The following is an 18,580-nucleotide window of genomic DNA, read 5'->3' as shown; positions in this document are numbered from 1 at the left end:
CTGAGAATGCTCCTGGACTCACTAAAAGCAGATTGAAATACAATATTTGTTCTTCGTTGGACAGACTGGGCTGTATCTCAGCAACCATCTCATATTTGGCAAGATTATTCCTTTTGCATAAAGTAGTTACACGTGCTAGGGTTGTTATTGGTACGAAGGATGCATTAGTAAAAGTGAAAGATCGTTTTTAGCAGGTTCTGCACACTTGTAAAATATTTACATTGTACCCTGCATATACTGCAGTTTCTTTGTAAACATTAAGCTTTATGTGTCCTGCTAATGCTTAAGATATGAAAAGTGTACCCAGATAGGGGTCTTGAATAGGGGTTTGTGCACTCTGATCCCTCACTCTGAAACAGGAGCCTTAATGTTGATCCACTTACTTCTCTTATCATCTCAGTGGAGACCTTGAGAAAGGTGTCTGAAATCTAATCTGCTGTACTTTTCTGGTCCTAAAGCCATGTTTTTGTTCAGGGAGAGTTAATTGTATTAAAGCCTGAACTCTCATCTGAGAGCAGAACTTCACAACCATGCAGGAGTCACTGTCACATGGCAGATTGCAGGAATGGGAGACAGCTAAACACAGATGAAATAAAAATGGACAATTTAATTGACATTTGTTTGTTCTTCTTGTTTCCCCTACACTTTCTGGGTGGGACTGTGATTCTCTAAGTTTACTAGCTGGCAGTCCAGTCTGAACAGACCATCTAAACAATCTGTGGTAAGAGAGGAGCATCCCCACAGGTGACCTGATTTGCTCTCAAAGATGTTTCTCTTTCTCTACCAGCTTCAGAGGACAGTCTAACAACTAGCTTAGACTAAACTTTAAGGAGGTAAATCAGAGCAACAAAAATAATCTTTTTTTTTTTTCCTGAATAATTTTGAGTTTTCTAGTGAGATTGTCATTGGATTTTCAAACAGCATCGAAGAATCTCTGCAATAAAGTAGATGGACACAATGGAGTTTATAAACATTTCATATCATTAATATTTTTTTAATAATATAGATTAATCAACCCTTTTTGACAAACTAAAACCTACTCACCTGTCAGAAATTTGCTCTATTATTTTTGAATGTAGTTTGTCCCAATAATTAACTATGCCATATAATAATAGCTACACTCTTCTAGCACATATAATATGAAATTTTGATAACATACAGTTTTTCTTATTAATACTGTACTTGTATTTCTTGTTTACAATAATCCTCAAAGAATTATAGTTTATTTTATCTTTATCATCTTATAGGATCCTGGTAATAGTATATGGATTCTGTGGAGATAGAGTATCATACAAGTTTTGGATGAAATAGCTACCTGGCAAACAGCCTTGCTGGTAAGCAGTTTGTATATTCTTTCTTTTCTTCTGTAATATTTCATGTCAAGATATGCAAAGAAAGAATGGCTTACATCATGTTCAATTAGATGTTTACTTAAAAAAAAAGGATGTTTTCAATATTTACAGCTCCCTTTCTCTTTAATAAATAAGTTCAGAATTACTAGATTATGTTTCTGCCTTCTCTTGAGAGAAATATTTTCAGTTTCCATTTTGTTCCATCGTGCATCATGAGGCTTTGTAGGCTGTGTTCTCTACAGGTGTTCCTTTATATGAAATGTGCAAAGTTCAGTTTCACAGACTTGTGTGAGAGTCAGAAAACTTCTCTCTATTTTTTTTTTCACCTTTTTTTATGGTTTTTATTTTTGGAGTGTTCTGGTTATATTCATTGGAAGCATTGTGGTTTCGGTTTGTTGTTGATGCTAAAAGAGTGCTTGTGGGGCCATAAACATCAGTGCACTTTTTATTTGCAGCAGATTAATGTATGTCAGATATTAAAAGTATTTAAATAGAGAGTAACAAGAAAATAACACATCATTTAAAAGATTAGTTATAAGGTCACTAGCCAGGAACACCTGGGCTCCACTCTTATCACTACCTCTGGTTTATTGTATGACCTTGAGTGAGTCATTTCTGAAGGGGGGAAACTGTTTCTGTGAGGAGATACAGTAATGTATGAATTGAATTACTCTTCTTTACATAATTAGAGAGCTCATTAGGTAGCTGTTAAGAATGACTAAAACCCATTAAGCCTGATAAGACTTATTTCTTCCAAAAACTTAGCAAAAATGAAATAATAGAAAATATGACTTTAGTTTCTGATGGAGATGTTTTAACTCTTGCATTTCTGATACTGTCCTCACTGCTGATTGCTACTTCTATCATGTGTAAACTCCACACCTGAAATGTTGTTAGGGATTTGGTATCTGACAATAAGGCAAAGATACTTTAAATCCATAGATTTAAAGTAAAGAAGCCCAAGGCTACATCACCGGTTTTGACTTGCCAGATTGCTGTATAAGGAGATACATGTTCTAGAGACTGATGAAACACAAGGGACACTTTTTTTGATATAAGCCGCAGTGGCTGAAATACTTGCCACTTTGAAATGTCACTAATTAAAAACTAATGGGTCATCTTTGTTAAGCCTTTATGAGGAAGAGAGAGAATGTCTGGGAAATGTATTTGCACTGTATTGTCACATGTTACCTGGGTATCACAGAGTCTCATGCTCTACTGACTCAGCTAGCTGGGCAATATGTACCAGGAAGAAGGGATGAAAACCTTTACTTGGCAAAAGTGCATTTATTTCCACAGGTAATTTCAGAACGCAAATGGACAGGTCCCACAGCAACCTCATTCAGTCAGATTTGCTTTTGAGCAAGGGTTGGACTAGACATTCGGAGAGGTCCCTTCCCACCTACCTTACTCTAAGGGTCTGTGAGTCTGTGTAGTTAGGAGATACGTAGGATGATCAGAGAACTTTTATATTATACGTGTGCACCCATGTACTTTACTTAATCTTCTAGAGAAATTGCATGATTTAATAATATCCAATGGATGAGACCAACTGAATTCTAAAGATGCTGAGGGAAGATGGGGAACCAGAAAAAAGGAAAAGGGATTTCTTTAGTAAGGTTAGCATCCAACTGTGGGAGATAATTAGGTACCTAATACCATAGGTGTGCATATAATTTGTCCTGTGGTTTTCAGATATTCTTTTAAATGCTTTTGTTTTAGAGTATGACTTCCTCTCAGAAGTCTGTGTGATCACTGACTGCTTTGATCACTGGAGGGCACAGATTTTTACATGCTGGGCAAAACTTAAGCTCACTTGGGGAATCATGACTGATTTTACAGAGGGAACTCTGTGTCCAGTCTCACTAGTAGGGGGCTATAAAACACCACAGGTGATTATGAGTGAAGAATAGTGTGTTGCTGTAAAAAGGACAAATGTCATTTTACAGTGTGAATAAAAATACAGCCTGCAAAATGCAAAGTAATCCTTCTGCTCTGCTTAGTATTGGTACAATCTCAGGGAATGTCCATCCTAGGACATTTCAAGAAAGTCATAGACCTCAGAGGAGAAACAAGGATGTGCTAAAAGCGGTTCACGAGTGAGACCTAAAAGAAAGGTGAAAGTGCTTGAGATGGTTTGTGGTGGAACAGGTTTGATGAGCTTCAAGTACATGATAGGCTGTTAGAAAAAGAAATAGAAACTTTCTTCTCTTCGTTGTATTCATACTAGAGAGGGCAAAATCTGGAGAATTTAAACTGAAGTTAATTCAAGGTAAGAAGCAGCAGAAAGTTTGGACAGGTTGGGAAAAGAAAGCGCTTGAATAAACTGCTTGGATGTGTTGTGGGGAAGGACACTGGAGGGCTTTCAGGTTGAAGAAACTTCTGTCAAGTATAATTCATCTCTGTTGGAATAAAGGTGTGGGTTGTCATTTCTCTCCCAGCCCTGCTCATCTCTAATTGGCTGCCCCTTGTTCTAGAGCACAAGATATCAGATGCAAAATTGCTATTCTTAAAGTTGTGTAGAAAGGGGGATGGAGAGGGGGAAGGGAAGTTGTAGATAAACTCATCTCTATAATGTACATGATGTACATTATAGAGGGCAATTAAAGCAATTTGCATGAAGTAAAATCTGTATTGCCTAAATTAGGAGTAAACAGTATCAACTTGTGTTCAGTGAAAGCTGAATTCCTGACAAGAGTCTCTCATTTACAATGATAAATATTTCTCAAACTGTACTCTCAATCTGTTGAAAATACGAAGACAATATCTGGTTACCCTGTTTATACTTTAAAATGATGTGGCTTAGATACCCCAGCTGAAATCAGCAGCCCCTATATTCCATACATTATCAGACTTGACTACTGATTTAGATTGTAGATTGATGCTTTTAGCAGCAAATCAATGTCATATTGGGAATCTCAAGACTTCTGAACACACCACAAAATAACTGTGATGAACATACACAGCTACTGTACTACATATGTGGACACAGTATTGTTTAGGATATATAAGAAATTAGTTCTGTGGCTGGAAATAAAATTATGATGAACTCAGTAAATCAATTACAAGTAGCAGCTCTCTTTCCAAAGACTAAGAATCATAATCTGTTTAACAAATAATCATGTTGTTTATATGCCTTTTTGTTATGTGTATGAATTTACAGGTGGCACACTTCTCTGTATACCTTAATTTTATAGAAATATAACTAATTATAATAGTCCTTTTCTGTGTTACTAGTAGAATCTGAAAGCTTTTTGAGAAGGGCTCTTTAGAACCGAGCTCCAGTTTTTCATTTTTCTGCTCTTTATCTGTACTTCGCCAGCTTGAATAATGCCAATTAGAGCTGCTGCTGTACGGTCACCTTTTAATTTTCTGCTTCTCATGCCTTAACATACTCACAAATTTAGGTGTTGACTGTTCTTCTGGATTGTTTGAATGAAAAAAAAAATCAATTTAAAATAAAAATAAGTGTTCTTTTTGTCTGAGAATTTTCTGGCCTTAATACCCTTGATGCTCATCCAGCACAGGTGCTCTACTATGTAATTACTGGAAGCAGCTTGAAATAAAACACTGAAATAGGACTGGTAACCTTGAAAATATTACCATTACATTAGGTAATGGCAGTTACAAAATTGCATATGTATCATGTTCTGGTCTTTCACTGTCTGATGACTGAAACTGTACCAGTAGTTCTGACAAAGAAAATAAAAATTCAAATATCTTTTCAGAAAACATTTTCCTGAGTTGCAAATGTTTGGAGAGTAGAAATTCTCTCTGCAGAAATCACAGTCAGCCACACCTGAAAGCCTTTCAAGATTGAATCCATTGATCAAAAATGCTTTTAACATTCCCATTTCCTTATGGGTTAAACAATAATAAATATTGAACAGATGCAGTTGGTGCATTTTCAATAAATAAAGAGTTAAGTACAACCCAGGGCAAAGCCTGGGAGCTCTCACCAATACTTGAATACTGCAAGCTGGTTCTTATTTTATAGCAGACCCCAGGTCAAGAGGAAGTGATTAATCCTGCTTTTGCTGGAGCAAAAGGTATAGTTTTCCCCTGGAAATGTTTAAAAATGCAGTTTTACTTTAGAAAAGTTACATTCATCATCATTGCTGGTTTTCTGACATTGCTGTATGGACATTTGCTGCTCATGATGAACAGTCTATTTCTCCAGCGCAGAATCACCTGTAGAAGTCTATTTTACATGAAAATTTCCTTGGAATTTAACTCTGCAGGTCCCTTGCAGTACCATTGCAGTAATTTAAATCATACTGGGAAGCTTTTTCTGGCTTTGGCATTGTACATCCTCACTAAAAGGGGGCTTATAAAAAAGATGGGGACAATTTTTTTTTGGCTAGCCTGTAGTAATAGGACAAGGGATAATAGTTTTAAATTAAAAGAGGGTAGATTCAGACTAAATAGAAGGAAGAAATTTTTTATGCTGAGGGTGGTGAGACAGGTTTCCCAGAGAGGTGGGTAGATGTCCCATCCCTGGAAACATTCAAGACCAGGTTGGACAGGGCTCTAAGAAACCTGATCTAGTTGAGGATGTCCCTGCTTATGGCAGGGGGGTTGGACTAGGTGACCTTTAAAGGTCCCTTCCAACCCAAACCTTTCTATGGTTTTGTGATTCTATATTGCCAACCAATGAAGGGTTCTACTTGTTGTACATCAACACTAGGTGCAAGTTGTGTTTTTTTTCTTGGAATTAGTGGGGAAGATAAGAGATGCTAGTTAAAATAACACTGCATGACCCTGTGGAATGTTTCAGCACAAAAGTGAATATAAATTATCTCCAGGTAGACAAAGAGGACTGACAGGATCAATGCTGGGTTCGAAACTGAGCAGTAATATGGTTTTGCCTATTTTTCAAAGAAACATTCCTTGTACCTTCTGCCTTTTACCAGCTTAATGTTTAATCACACAAATCCAGCTCATCAAAGGGTTTTAATTCAACTTGAAGAAAATCGGACTTTTGTATATTTCTGTGGAAATTTTTTGCCAAGTGATAGTGAAACTAACTGTTCTTGGACCTGTGTTATGTACTCAAAAAAAACCCCAACTGTTGTCAGTCTAAGATGATGGATATATAGTGTAACGCCAGAAAGCTCAGGTTTTTGAAGGTGTGTTTGCATTTGTGCTTGGATCTTCTTGAAAAGCAATAGTTCATTCAGCTCAAAGCAATTAACCAAATACCTTTCAACAGAGTCTAGGAAGTTACAGGTAAGGTGATTTTCTCTTAAAACTGAAATAGGTCAGGTTTTGCTAGAGTTGCAATAAATTGGAGCATTCCTTTAGGGGCAAGTGAAATAACCCAGCTTTGGGTCATTGTCTATCAAGTGTTTTGGCCATTGCAACCCAGTCGGAAGAAAAGGTGACCAAAGGAGAGGTGATTGTGTTACACATTGTTTCACATCCATATACATGCTTGGAAGTAACTATTTGGCTGCTCAAGATTCATGTCAGACTGTGGTGATTCAAGTACCACCATTTACCTTGGTAAGCTGAAAAGCAGGAGAATTCATACAATAAACACGCCTTCCCCAACTCCTCCTGAAAATTCTTTAAGCAGAAGGGAGAGGTTGGTGGGGAGAGGAAAAGCTACTTAAATTAGGTCTAATCCACCCAGGTAGAAAATGTATGTTCTAAGGTGGTGGACTTAACACAGAAAGCCAGAAGAATGTGAAGAAGATTATGAAAGAAAGTGAAGTGGGTTAGCAGCATGTTGTTTTTCTATATTATTTCAGAAGTCTGAAGATATTAGTTGAGATTTTAGGTTAGTTCATAAGCAAGGATGCCTCAATCTCACAAGATATCTACTTCTGAAATTAAAAAGCCAGCAACTGCAGGATTCTACACTGTTAACAATCTTCACTTAATAGAGAACCATGATTCAAAGAGATATGTGACTTAAAATCTACTAGGGAGCACCAAGCAATTAATAGTTGGAACTTTTTATAGCACCTTTTATCCAAGGATCTCAAAACTCTTTATTGGCTTTAATTAGGCCTCAGTCCATGCAATATCCACCTGGAATAGAGAAATGTTTTTTTTTTTTTTCTTCTGTATATAGAGGAACTTGAGACACAGAGGTTAAATGACTTGACAATGATCACGTAAAAACAAATAGTAATGATAGGAACAAATCCCAAACCTCCTGCCTTCCAGTCCCATGTTCTATCCACTAGCCAAGTTTCTTTCCTCTGCATTAAACTCAAGGCTTTTTCTTATCTGTCCTGTAACACATGTGATTTTGATTACAGGATCAAAACCCAGGCAATTAGAAAGACTTTCATCTGTGCCAGAAAGCAAAAAAATAAAAAAAAGATACTGAAACAAATCAGTAAAGGGCCACTTTTTGCTCTCAGATAGAGAAGGAATGCTTCCTATTTACCACAGTGAGAGCTATGAAAGATATGGAAGAGCAGACTCTAGAAGTAAACATGCTGACTTTGGAGATAATGAAAAAAGTGTGTGTGTTTCTGCCTACCAGGAAGAATAGCTTTTTGGGGAGGGTGAGGTTTGCAGACAGTATAAAATGCAAGGAATGGTGCTTACAGGATGTTCAGGAATTCTACCTTACAAAAAAAAAAATTCTTAAGGCTGTGATGGAGATAGTGTTTAGGGAAAAGACAATAGGGAAATATCTTATCTAGTTATAGCCCCCGAAGCTATGAGATAGACAGGCATCTATCTACTTATGCAAACTCAACATTAGAGTCCTTGGCAAGAAGCAGGGGTAAAGGAGGTCAATGTGATTAAATTAGCAGATAATGGAAATAATTCTGTTGTTGCGTCTCTGATAGCAACTTCATTGAAGATATTGGATCAGATAATATGATTTGTTTCTTGTAGTTTAAGGTACATTTTGAAAATGGTAGGAAATGAGAAATAAGTAAAAGACCTAAGTTAACACTAGTAGTCTGGATAAAAGCTGAGTTGCTTCCATCTCTCAGCAACCTAAGTTGAAAAAGCCTGAAGTTTTTATATCTAGAATTGGTTGCTCCTCAGGTGCTGATAATGATTATTGACAAGAGAGAACCCAGTTCAGAGCTTACCCAGAGAAAAGCAGGTGGTTCATGAAAACTTGATTCATTGGCCTTACTAGAGACATCTTTATGCTTAGCTTTATGTCAAACCCTGGAACCGTGAATCTATTGTTTTTCTCCCTTTTCTTACTAATTTCACCATAATAACCCACACTGAATACTAGCCAACCAGTGCAAATAGTTTTTACATTTTTTCAGCACCAGAGAACATAAGAAGTTCTGTGCTGAGGTGTTATGGTAAGAAACGTTCAAATAGTGAGTTTAGAATAAATATTTAAACACTTGCATTGATTGAAGTATTCACCATCCAAGTGATCCTGAGCACTGTTATACAGTCAGGGTGTAACAGCCTTACCCAAGCAAAACAAGCCAACACATTCTCATTTCAGAGGTGATGCTGTGAATTAATTCATAAGGATTTGTTACCAAAAGATTCTTGCCAAATGTTCTTCAGGAATAAGCTAAAATCCCAAAAGTACAGGTTAGGAAATTAGAAATGACTTGCATTCCACTTAGACAGAGAAAAAGAAGATGGCACTCAAGTGATTTCATTGTTCACACTTCACAAAATCTGCTGAACGTAGACTTGACTTTTAAATAAATAACTGGTCTTTGCAGCTCTCATCATGGATTCTAAAAAGGCAGATGCAGCCATTGCAAATGATTTTGCTCGGTGTTACATTTGTCAAAAGCTGTCAGAACGTAGTAAAAAGGTGTTTATACAGAGTAATATGCTGCTTGAACTCCTATATGTCTCCTAGACTGGAGATTTCAGATTGCTGATTTGTAAGAGCAGAGGAGTTCCAAGTGGGCCTGTTATTTTTTGGCTTTTCTAATTTATATACGATGCCCTTCTACACATTTACACTTCTGCAAATTACAACCAGCACTCAAGGACTGAAAAAAGAATCTAATCAGATAGAAAAATCTGTTTCACACTGAACTATGATTGTGTAGATAGATGTTAGGAATTCTGTACAAAATAATCAAGTTACCCATAATTTTACATGTCTTTAAGCATGTTCAAAAATGAAGTTCATGTCAAGACAGTCAAGATCGTGGAGGGAGGGGAGAATTTTGGCATGTGCTAAAGCAACAAACTCAACAAGTTTTTCATACAATTGTGTGTGCCTACTAACTTCTACATTGTGTCTCTGATCCACTCATCAAGCTTCCTGACCTTCAGAAAAAAAACAATCCACAGAACAAAAAAAAAAAAATCAAAGTTGTTGAGTTCTGTATAACATGCCAATCTTAAATAAACATTTCAGAAAACGGGCTATTGCCGTTATTATTACAGTATATTTTCATATGTAGCAGAAAATACTACCTTTATCTGGAAAACAGATAACACAGACACATCCTACTTGTGAACATGTGCCTGCTGTTTGGTCTCATTGCTGACTAAATGAATACTATAACCAGCACAGTAATACAAATTTTATTTGCTCTAATTTTTTTGTGAATACCGTTAGCTGAAAATTATTTAAGAAATCCATAAGCTGCTGGCAGGCAAACATGGAAAGAAGAAAGAAACTGTCAGGAAGAGAGTGCTTAATACTATATTTTGCCAGCTGGTCTAGTTGCATTCATAAGCATGCTAAATAAGCAATGAACTGGTGACAGAAAATGATACCTTCATCACCACGTGTGAAGCAGTCTTATTTAGTGTGAAATTTGTTAAAGATGTATCAATGCCTGGAAACTGGGCTTTCTTATGTTTTATGGGATGAATAATAAAAGTGAAGATTTGAAAAAAAACAACTAGAAAATAAACCTGGGTTTTCTTTTTCAAAATTTGGAGCACAAGGAAAAAATTACATTTGTCTTTTCATAACCTCCAAAGACATTACTTGATTGTCCTAATTTTTCTGAGATACCCTTGGCCATGTTTCAGGGGCATAAAGGTCTTGGAAGTCCCTGAACTGCAAATTGCTAGAGACTAGGAGCTTATTGAGGAACAAGTTGGAAAAATCATGATGTATCTTCTCTGTTTTTAAACCTCCATTATAATCATCATATGATGGACACTCATTCTACATTGTAGAAATTGAAACTGCCTTTCTTTTGAAATGCTCAGCATTTTCTTCACTTCCTGTTGCATGAGAACATGTTGGCAAAGATGACATTCTCCAAAGCTTTCTATTTAAAAATAAATTTCAGAGGGGGAATTATTTTCTACCATCAGCACAGGTCAGAATTCCATAACTAAACTCGATTTGAATTTTGCGCTTTGAAATTCAAACACTGCATTAGATATGAAAAATGTAGTGTGTCTTCCCAAAATTGCAAATCTCGTTTCATATACACAATAAACATTCTGAAACTCTGCAAGTTAATCTTTACAAAGCACGGCCATGTTGCATATTTTGTCTTCTATCATTGTAATAACCTGGGCGCTTTCAATTTCCCATATAGCTAAAATACACTACTTTGTGCAGTGATTGCATTTGAATAAATTGTTTTGAGGTTGATGGTATTTTTTTGCCATTACTCTAGGTCCTTTGACAGAGGGTGATGAATAACATTCTTAAAGAGAATTTCATGATGAATGACTTCTTCAGAATTTTTGTTATTTTTTCTTATCCTTAGTGGCTGCATTGCTGTTCATAGCGTAACTCCCTGTAGGGATGGGACATGGATACACAAACTTTTTTTCTATATTCCTACCTTCCTTTGCAAGAAAATATGAGTGTACAGCTAGGGAATAAATTTAAGTGTGATCTATAGGCTGGAGGTCATGGGGACCAAGACTGCAAATTATAGTGTAGATGAAGCCAACGTAACTGAACAGAAAACCTCACCATCAAGATGACCAGTGACCAATTACAATTATTTTTAAATTGTGAAAGTCCAAAAATTCAATGCAATCTTACAACTTGGGTTCTTCTTATTTCACTGGGATCATCCAAACCAATCTTCACAAGTTCTATTCTCTTTCAGAATCTTGCTGAATGTTAGTTAAATCTGACATTAGGGAATCATTAAGACTTCACATGCTAAGGATTATTGTATTGTTGTGAAGAAGCACCACTTCTAGTATCAGGTTAAGTGTCTGCACACACCCCCTAAACCAGAAGCAAGCAGTTGTTCAGATGATTTATATGTACATTTCCACGATTTTTTAAATAAAAAAAAAATCTGTGCTTTAATTTTGGACTCCAAAATTCAGAGCGTTTATTAAGCCAAACCCACAAAGATATTTAGGTTCCCAGTTCCAACTGAAGGCCTTGAAATCCCACTTCAACAGAGAGCTCTGGAACTTCTTCAGTGCAAGAAAATAAATCGTAGGTTGTGGATCAAATTTAATTTAATTACATCATCTGGAATAACCAAACTGTATAGCCAATCACCATATAAGTCTGATTCAATGGCAAGTCTTTTGGTAGGATTCATTTCATGCCTGGGATTGGCTTGATAGATTTAGAGAGCTTCATTCCCAACTACATTTTGAGGAAGGAAAGAAAATCGATACAGAGACAGACAGACATGTGTATATGGTACACACACAAACTGGAGTCAGAAGTGAAAACAACTCTGTTTTTTTTTTCCAGTAATAATAAATATGTATATTTTTGTATGGAGATAGGTCTCTTAGAGGACTGCAACAGGATAATGACTTTACAAAATGTGACTGGCAGTTCCTGCACTACTTCTTTAATCATGCTTTTATTTCTATCAAAAATGCCTTATACTTTCATCACATTTCAAACACATGTTAGAGTTGAATGTGCTACTGAATATTCAAAGGAACGAATAAACAGAGGGTTTGTGTAGAGCTAAATGGGCTGATATGTTTAGCGAACACATGAAAAAAAAGGACCGTGCTATGTCATACAGTCACACCAGTAGAAAGGGATGCTTTATCTTCTGTAGCTGGTGTTCCCAGAAACAGTATGCATTATAACTGATATTTTAGGTTGAATTTATTATTTATAGGTTTCTGTGCAGAATATCTGCTGTAATTATTCACCCAGCTGATGTGATGCATTTGGCCGTGTTCTTGACATAACTGGTGTGATATGTTTTCCTTTGGGCCACAGCAGTCTCAAACCTCAGGAGATCTTCTATCATACTCAAGAAAATAATAAACGAATAAAGCACTATTGTGTCCAGCTTTGGAGTCCTCAACACAGGAAGGACATGGACCTGTTGGAATGGGTCCAGCAGAGGGCCACGAAGATGATTAGAGGGATGGAGCATCTCTCCAATCTTAGATTGGAGATTAGGAGAAAATTCTTTACTGTGAGGGTGGTGGAGCAATGGAACAGGTTGCCCAGGCAGGTGGTTGAGGCCCCATCCCTGGAGATATTCAAGGTGAGGCTCAATGAGGCCCTGGGCAACCTGGTCTGGTTGGGGATGTCCCTGCTGACTGTGAAGAGGTTGGACTAGATGACCTTTGGAGGTCCCTTCTGGCCTGGACAATTCTATGATTCTATGATTCTATGTCCAAGGACAGACACTCCACAACTCTGTGTAACCTCTTCCAGTGCTCAGCCACTGTCATAATAAAAATAGTGTTTTCTTGTGTTTAAATGGAATTGTGTGTATTATTTCAGTTTTATCTCTCCTCCTGTCACTGGAAGATAATGAGAGGACCCTGGTTCCATTTCCATCTTCTTTACTCCCCTCCTCGCCCTGGTCAGGTATTTATACACTTTGCTAAGATTCTCCTGACCTGTTTCTGTTCCATGTTGAAGAGTCACAGCTCTTTCAGCCTCTCTTCATAAGTCAAACTGTCCCATGCCTTAATTACCTTCCTTGTCGTTTGCTGGACTTGCTCCAGTATGTCTATGTCTCTCTTGTAGTGGGAGACCTGGGCCTGCATGGGCGCTCAAGATGTGGCTTCACCAGTGGGGAGCAGAGGGGAAGAATCACTTTCCTCAACCTGCTAGTGACAGTTCTAATGAAGTCCAGGAAGCTGGAAGGACACATTGCTAACTCATGCTCAGCTTAATATATTTTATGACACCCAGATCTTTTTCTGCAGATCTGCTTTCCAGATGGTTAGTCCCAGCCTGTCGTGGTGCATAAAGTTAGTCATCTTCAGGGGCCTGATTAGACATTTCCCTGTGTTGAACTTCCCATCAGCCCATTTCTCCAGCCTGTGCAGGTCCCTCTGGGTGGCAGGACAAACCTCTGGTGTATCAGCTACAGAAGTAGGAAGAAGTTTTGTATCACCTGAAAACTCTCTGAGGGTGCATGACGCCTCATCCAGGTCACTGTTGAAGATGTTGAACTATGTTTGTGTCAATATCTACCCCTTGAATACACCACTTATCTAACATATACTTCATTGGCTTTTCCATGAGGTTTTTACAGGATATAGTGCCAAAAACCCTTACTAAAGTCAAAAGAAACAAAAACCACCATTCTCTCCCCGCATCCACTGAATCAATCATCTCCTCATGAACAAGTACCAAGCCGGTTAAGCAGGATTTCCCTTTCATGAATTGATGTAAACTACCCCTGATCTCCTTCTTATCCTGGAAATGAAAGCTAGTCATCTCAGCCAACAGTTTAAATTTCATGGCCTAGGTTATCAATACAGGATTTGGTGTTCAAAATTCTGAAAGCCGTTACACATGCTTAAACACGCGTGTCTTGCTTTGAGGGCAGTGTATTCAGCATCCACAAGAACGCAGGATCTATAAAAAGAATTCAAAAGCTGGCAATTAACATGATCACAGACAAGAGGAGATAATGAAACAAGTTGTATTTCCCAGTTTGGAGCTGAGATGACTTAGTTGGGGCACATCAGGTGAATGGTTCAGAATGTAAATCAAAGGATGCTTACTTTCTCTTGCAGAAGAAAAGATTAAAATTTTATTAATATTTAGCTAATACAGGTTGAGTTTAAAATCTTTGTCTCTCATGGGAGGATTTAATTTATCAGGACTTTTGTGAAGGTTTGGATGCAATAACACATGGGAAATCATTACTTAAAGCAGTGAAGGTGAGGTTAGTGTAAGTACTAAGGTGGGTAAGGAACTGTATGCTGGGGGAGTTATAAAAGATGTGTTGGAAAAGAGACTATAGGCCTAGAGGGAAGATATTCATGGAGTTGTTAGGATTTAGGATGTTGTTTCACTTCATGAATAAATTTAATGACCAGTGAGGTGTAGAAGTGACATTATCAACTGAGGGGATGGACAGAATGTGCAGGGCAAATTGGACCATTTTGGGGATGGGAAAAAAAGAAGTGGGAGGACACTTGATAGTAAAAATTGAGATTATAGCTTTTGGGAACTCGGAACATTAAGTACCACTTTTAACTGGACACTTGTATCTGATTGGGATAGAGACAGTTTTGTTTCTGCCAGGATACCTTCCAGTAAGATGTGCAATATGACCATGAAAAATACCTTTGTGATTCTATGATCCAATAAAGGAAAGTATTTACATTACCATCATTTGAAAACCTGAACACATTTGCAACGGTTGTTCCTCTCCTAGAATATTGTGCATAGATCCCAGTTAGGATATTCATATTTAATAATCTCCAGTACAAATTGGAATTGATGCAGAAATGGCTATGCAAACAATATGAGGAACAGAGAAAACAGTAGTTTGATCCATTTGGTCTGCTAAAATGAAGGGGACAGAGAGCATGGTTTCTACCTACAAATATGTCAAAAGTACCAGGGAAAGATAAGAGAAGACAAATATCTTCTGCTTATGAATTAACTTTGACTAAACTTTAGGAAAAAAATAGCTCTTTGAAGAGCTTCCAGGTGAAGTAGCAAAAACAAAATACCTAACTCAGTCTTCACTGGCAATCACTCTTCCCACACCTCTCAAGTGAATGGACCACAAGGCAGGGACTGGGGAAGCAGTCCCTCCCACTTTAAGAGAAGATCAGGTTCGTGACCACCCGAAGAACCTGAACATACAGAATTCTATGGGACCTGATGAAATGCATCCCAGAGTCCTGAGGGAATTGGCTAATGTAGCTGACAAGCCACTCTCCATGATATTTGAAAAGTCATGACAGCCAGGTGAAGTCCTTGGTGTCTGGAAACATTTTTAAAAAGGGTAGAAAGGAGCACTCTGGGTACTACTGTCAGCCTCACCTCTGTGCCTGGGAGGACTGTGGAACAGATCCTCTTAGTAGCTATGCTAAAGAACAGGGAGAACAGGGAGGTCATTCAAGACATCTGGCATGGTTTCACCAAGGACAAGTCCTGCCTGATCAACATAGTGGCCTTCTGTGATGGAGTGACTACACCAGTAGACAAGGGCAGAGCTATGAAGTCATCTGTCTGGACTTCTGTAAGGCCTTTGACATAGTCCTCCATATCCTTCTCTCTAAATTGGAGAGTTATGGATTTGATGAATGGACTGTTCAGTGGATGAGGAATTGGTTGGATGGTCACATCCAGAGGGTGGTGGTCAATGGCTCAGATGGAGATCAGTGATGCATGGTGTCTTGCAGGAGTCAGTATTGGGACCAGTATTGTTCAATATCTTCATCAAAGACATACACAATGGGATTGAGTGCACCCTCAGCAAGTTTGCATCTGACACCCAGCTGAATGGTGCCGTTGACACACCTGAGGGACATTCAGAAGGACCTGGATGAGCTCAAGAAGTGCAACCAAAAAACCTCATGAAGTTCAAAATGGCCAAGTGCAAGGTCCAGCAAGGTCCTGCACCTGGGCTGGGACAACGCCCTGTATCAATACAGTCTGGGGGATGAAGGGATTCATCCCCTGAGAGCACTCCTAAGGAGAAGGACTTGCAGATGTTGGTGGTTGAGAAGCCAGCAATGTGTGTTCACAGCCCAGAAAACCAACCATAGCCTGGGCTGCATCAAAAGAAGTGTGATAGCAGGGTGAAGGAGGTGACTTTGCTCCTCTACTCCTCTCTGGTGAAACCTCACCGGGAGTACTGCGTCCAGCTCTGGAGCCCTCAGCACAAGAAAGGCATGGACCTGCTAGTGTGGGTCCAGAGGAGACCACATAAATGATGGGGGCGGGAGCACCTCTGCTGTGAGGACAGGCTGAGAGAGCAGGGGCTGTTCAGCCTAGAGATGAGAATGCTCCAAGGAGACATTGTGATATCGCCTGTTGCAATAGGACAAGAGGAAATGGTTTTTGAAGTAGAAGATTTACACTAGATAGAAGGAAGAATTTTCTTACAATGAGGGTGGTGAGACACAGGTTCGATTAGATAGCTTTTAAAGGTCCCCTCCAACTCAAACCATTATATGATTCTATGAACTCTTTTATCTAAGACATTTGAGTGGTTTGTGAGAGGAATTTTACAGAAGCCTCATAGAGCAGAATAAGAGGGGGGAAAAAAAAGTAAATTTGATATTCCAATTCCTTTTTCTGTGTTTTTGAGGAAAATAGATCAAATACTTCACTGAAGATAAGGTTACTCTCAACAGTTGAGTGAAGAGTTTGACATCCTTCTTGTAAGATGTCCTGTTATCTGATCTAAGGAATATAGCATGAATGGACTATATGCTAAACTCATATGATAATTCTTGTGAGATAAATATATTTAGAAAGACTTTACTAATACATTCATCAATGCTACTTTACCATCTGCACGGTCTCTTATAGTCCTCAGTTCTGGGTATGATTTTGAGATCCACTAGAGGGACGGTTGATGCTGTTGACTCCCCAAGGTTGTGGGCTCCTTTTTCTACCCCTGATGCATTTCAGTGCAACACAACAGATACTGATGTGGTAGAGGAAAGAGAGTGGTTGGAGAAGGGAACTGGGGAAAGGTTAGAATATTTTTCAATAAAATGACAGGTCTATACCTCTGATCAGAGCTTTAAAAAGTCCTAACTGTCCTATATTTGCACTGAAAGCGATCTTTATATAAGCATTTATGGGCATATATCAGTGGACAGTCACTCAGGCAGCAAAGCTCTATTAGATCACTTTGTTAATCTCTTTGATAATGCAGTATTGTTCCCTGATGTACATTTATTCACCTTTTGTTCAGTCTACTTTTAAATGTCAAGAAATGGGGTTTATATTATTCCCCTTTGGAGATTACTTTACAGATTAATAGGTCTCACTCTCTCTCTTCCTCTTCCTTTCCCACTTCTCCTCTCAACACTCAGCCATTATTTTCTGTTTCTCAATTTTATCCCATAACTCATAGCCATACCCATTATTACACTAAATTAATTCTAACCCTTTTTTTAAACTAAAACCTTTCAAATAGCTGTAGGCAGTTATCATTTTCCTCTCCACATCTCTAGGCGTGCTGCTATTCTTAAAAACAATGAATAGAACAGGAGTGGAAAGCAGTCATTTGGTGACTATAGACCTTGGGTAGTAGATTATTTTTTGAGGTTACCACACGTAAACTAGTGTTGCAAACAAGGGAACACTTATGCAAAATGTGAGAATAGAGATAATGAATTGCTTACAAAGGTGATTTATATGGTAACAATATGAAAAATTGTATTTTGCACATCTTCTGCATAAAAATTGCATGTCCCATAGAAACCAGCTAATGCCTCTCAGCAATTGTGTCCTGACTTAATCTGCACACATTGCCTCAAATGAAGACTTCCTGAACTTTTGCCACCCTCCTTACTACCTGGTAATTATAGCATTTAAATTGCTTTGCTTCAAAATCTACAGCTGTCACAAATTTCTTATTCCCTTGGAAAGAAATTAAAATCATTCAGTCTTAGTAAGTAAAATTCAAAAGTGAACAAGTAGAGAAAATAAACTGCTGCAATTTTCCCTAAAATGTAGGCACTTTCTAAATACTCTGCAGACACATCATATTAGATCCTAACCTTTCTTTCTTTCAAATACAGAATGGGATATATCAATGGGTAAAATCAATGGGAGAGTATTTTTTTTTGGTTGTTTGGTGAGAGTGAATTTAGAATATAACATAGTCTCTGATAAGCAGAATAAGCAGGCAATACCTACTGATGCCTTTTGCAACTACCTTCTTATAAAAGGCTATAGAGTTTAATATTTTTTTTTCTCAACTGTCTTCTGTAGGAAGATGATCAAAAGAGCCAAAAGAGCAGAACCAGACTGTTTGTCTATATATATATTTATACACAAATATAGCTGTGTATGTGCTTGTGAATGCATATATACATATATATAATGCAATATAATATGCATTTTTAAAGTCTGATTCTGTTGATTGTATAGGCCAAATCAACCTCCTCATTAAATCAAT

At 37.9% G+C, this 18,580-nt stretch overlaps 1 protein-coding gene across 1 annotated transcript in view; it reads left to right on the top strand.

Annotated features, from left to right (window-relative positions):
• Positions 1–1,249: 1,249 nt before the first annotated feature.
• TENM4 (teneurin transmembrane protein 4) overlaps positions 1,250–18,580 on the top strand; it is an 826,730-nt gene continuing 809,399 nt past the window's right edge. The window contains exon 1 of the mRNA XM_014941555.1: positions 1,250–1,334. The gene's annotated coding sequence lies outside the window, so the exon portion shown is untranslated. The remainder of the gene's footprint in view (positions 1,335–18,580) is intronic.

Source organism: Calidris pugnax, unplaced genomic scaffold, assembly GCF_001431845.1.
Source record: "Calidris pugnax isolate Ruff unplaced genomic scaffold, ASM143184v1 scaffold99, whole genome shotgun sequence".
NCBI classification, from domain to species: domain Eukaryota; kingdom Metazoa; phylum Chordata; class Aves; order Charadriiformes; family Scolopacidae; genus Calidris; species Calidris pugnax.
Note: the sequence above shows the minus strand (reverse complement) of the source record. Positions and strands in the feature narration are given on the sequence as shown.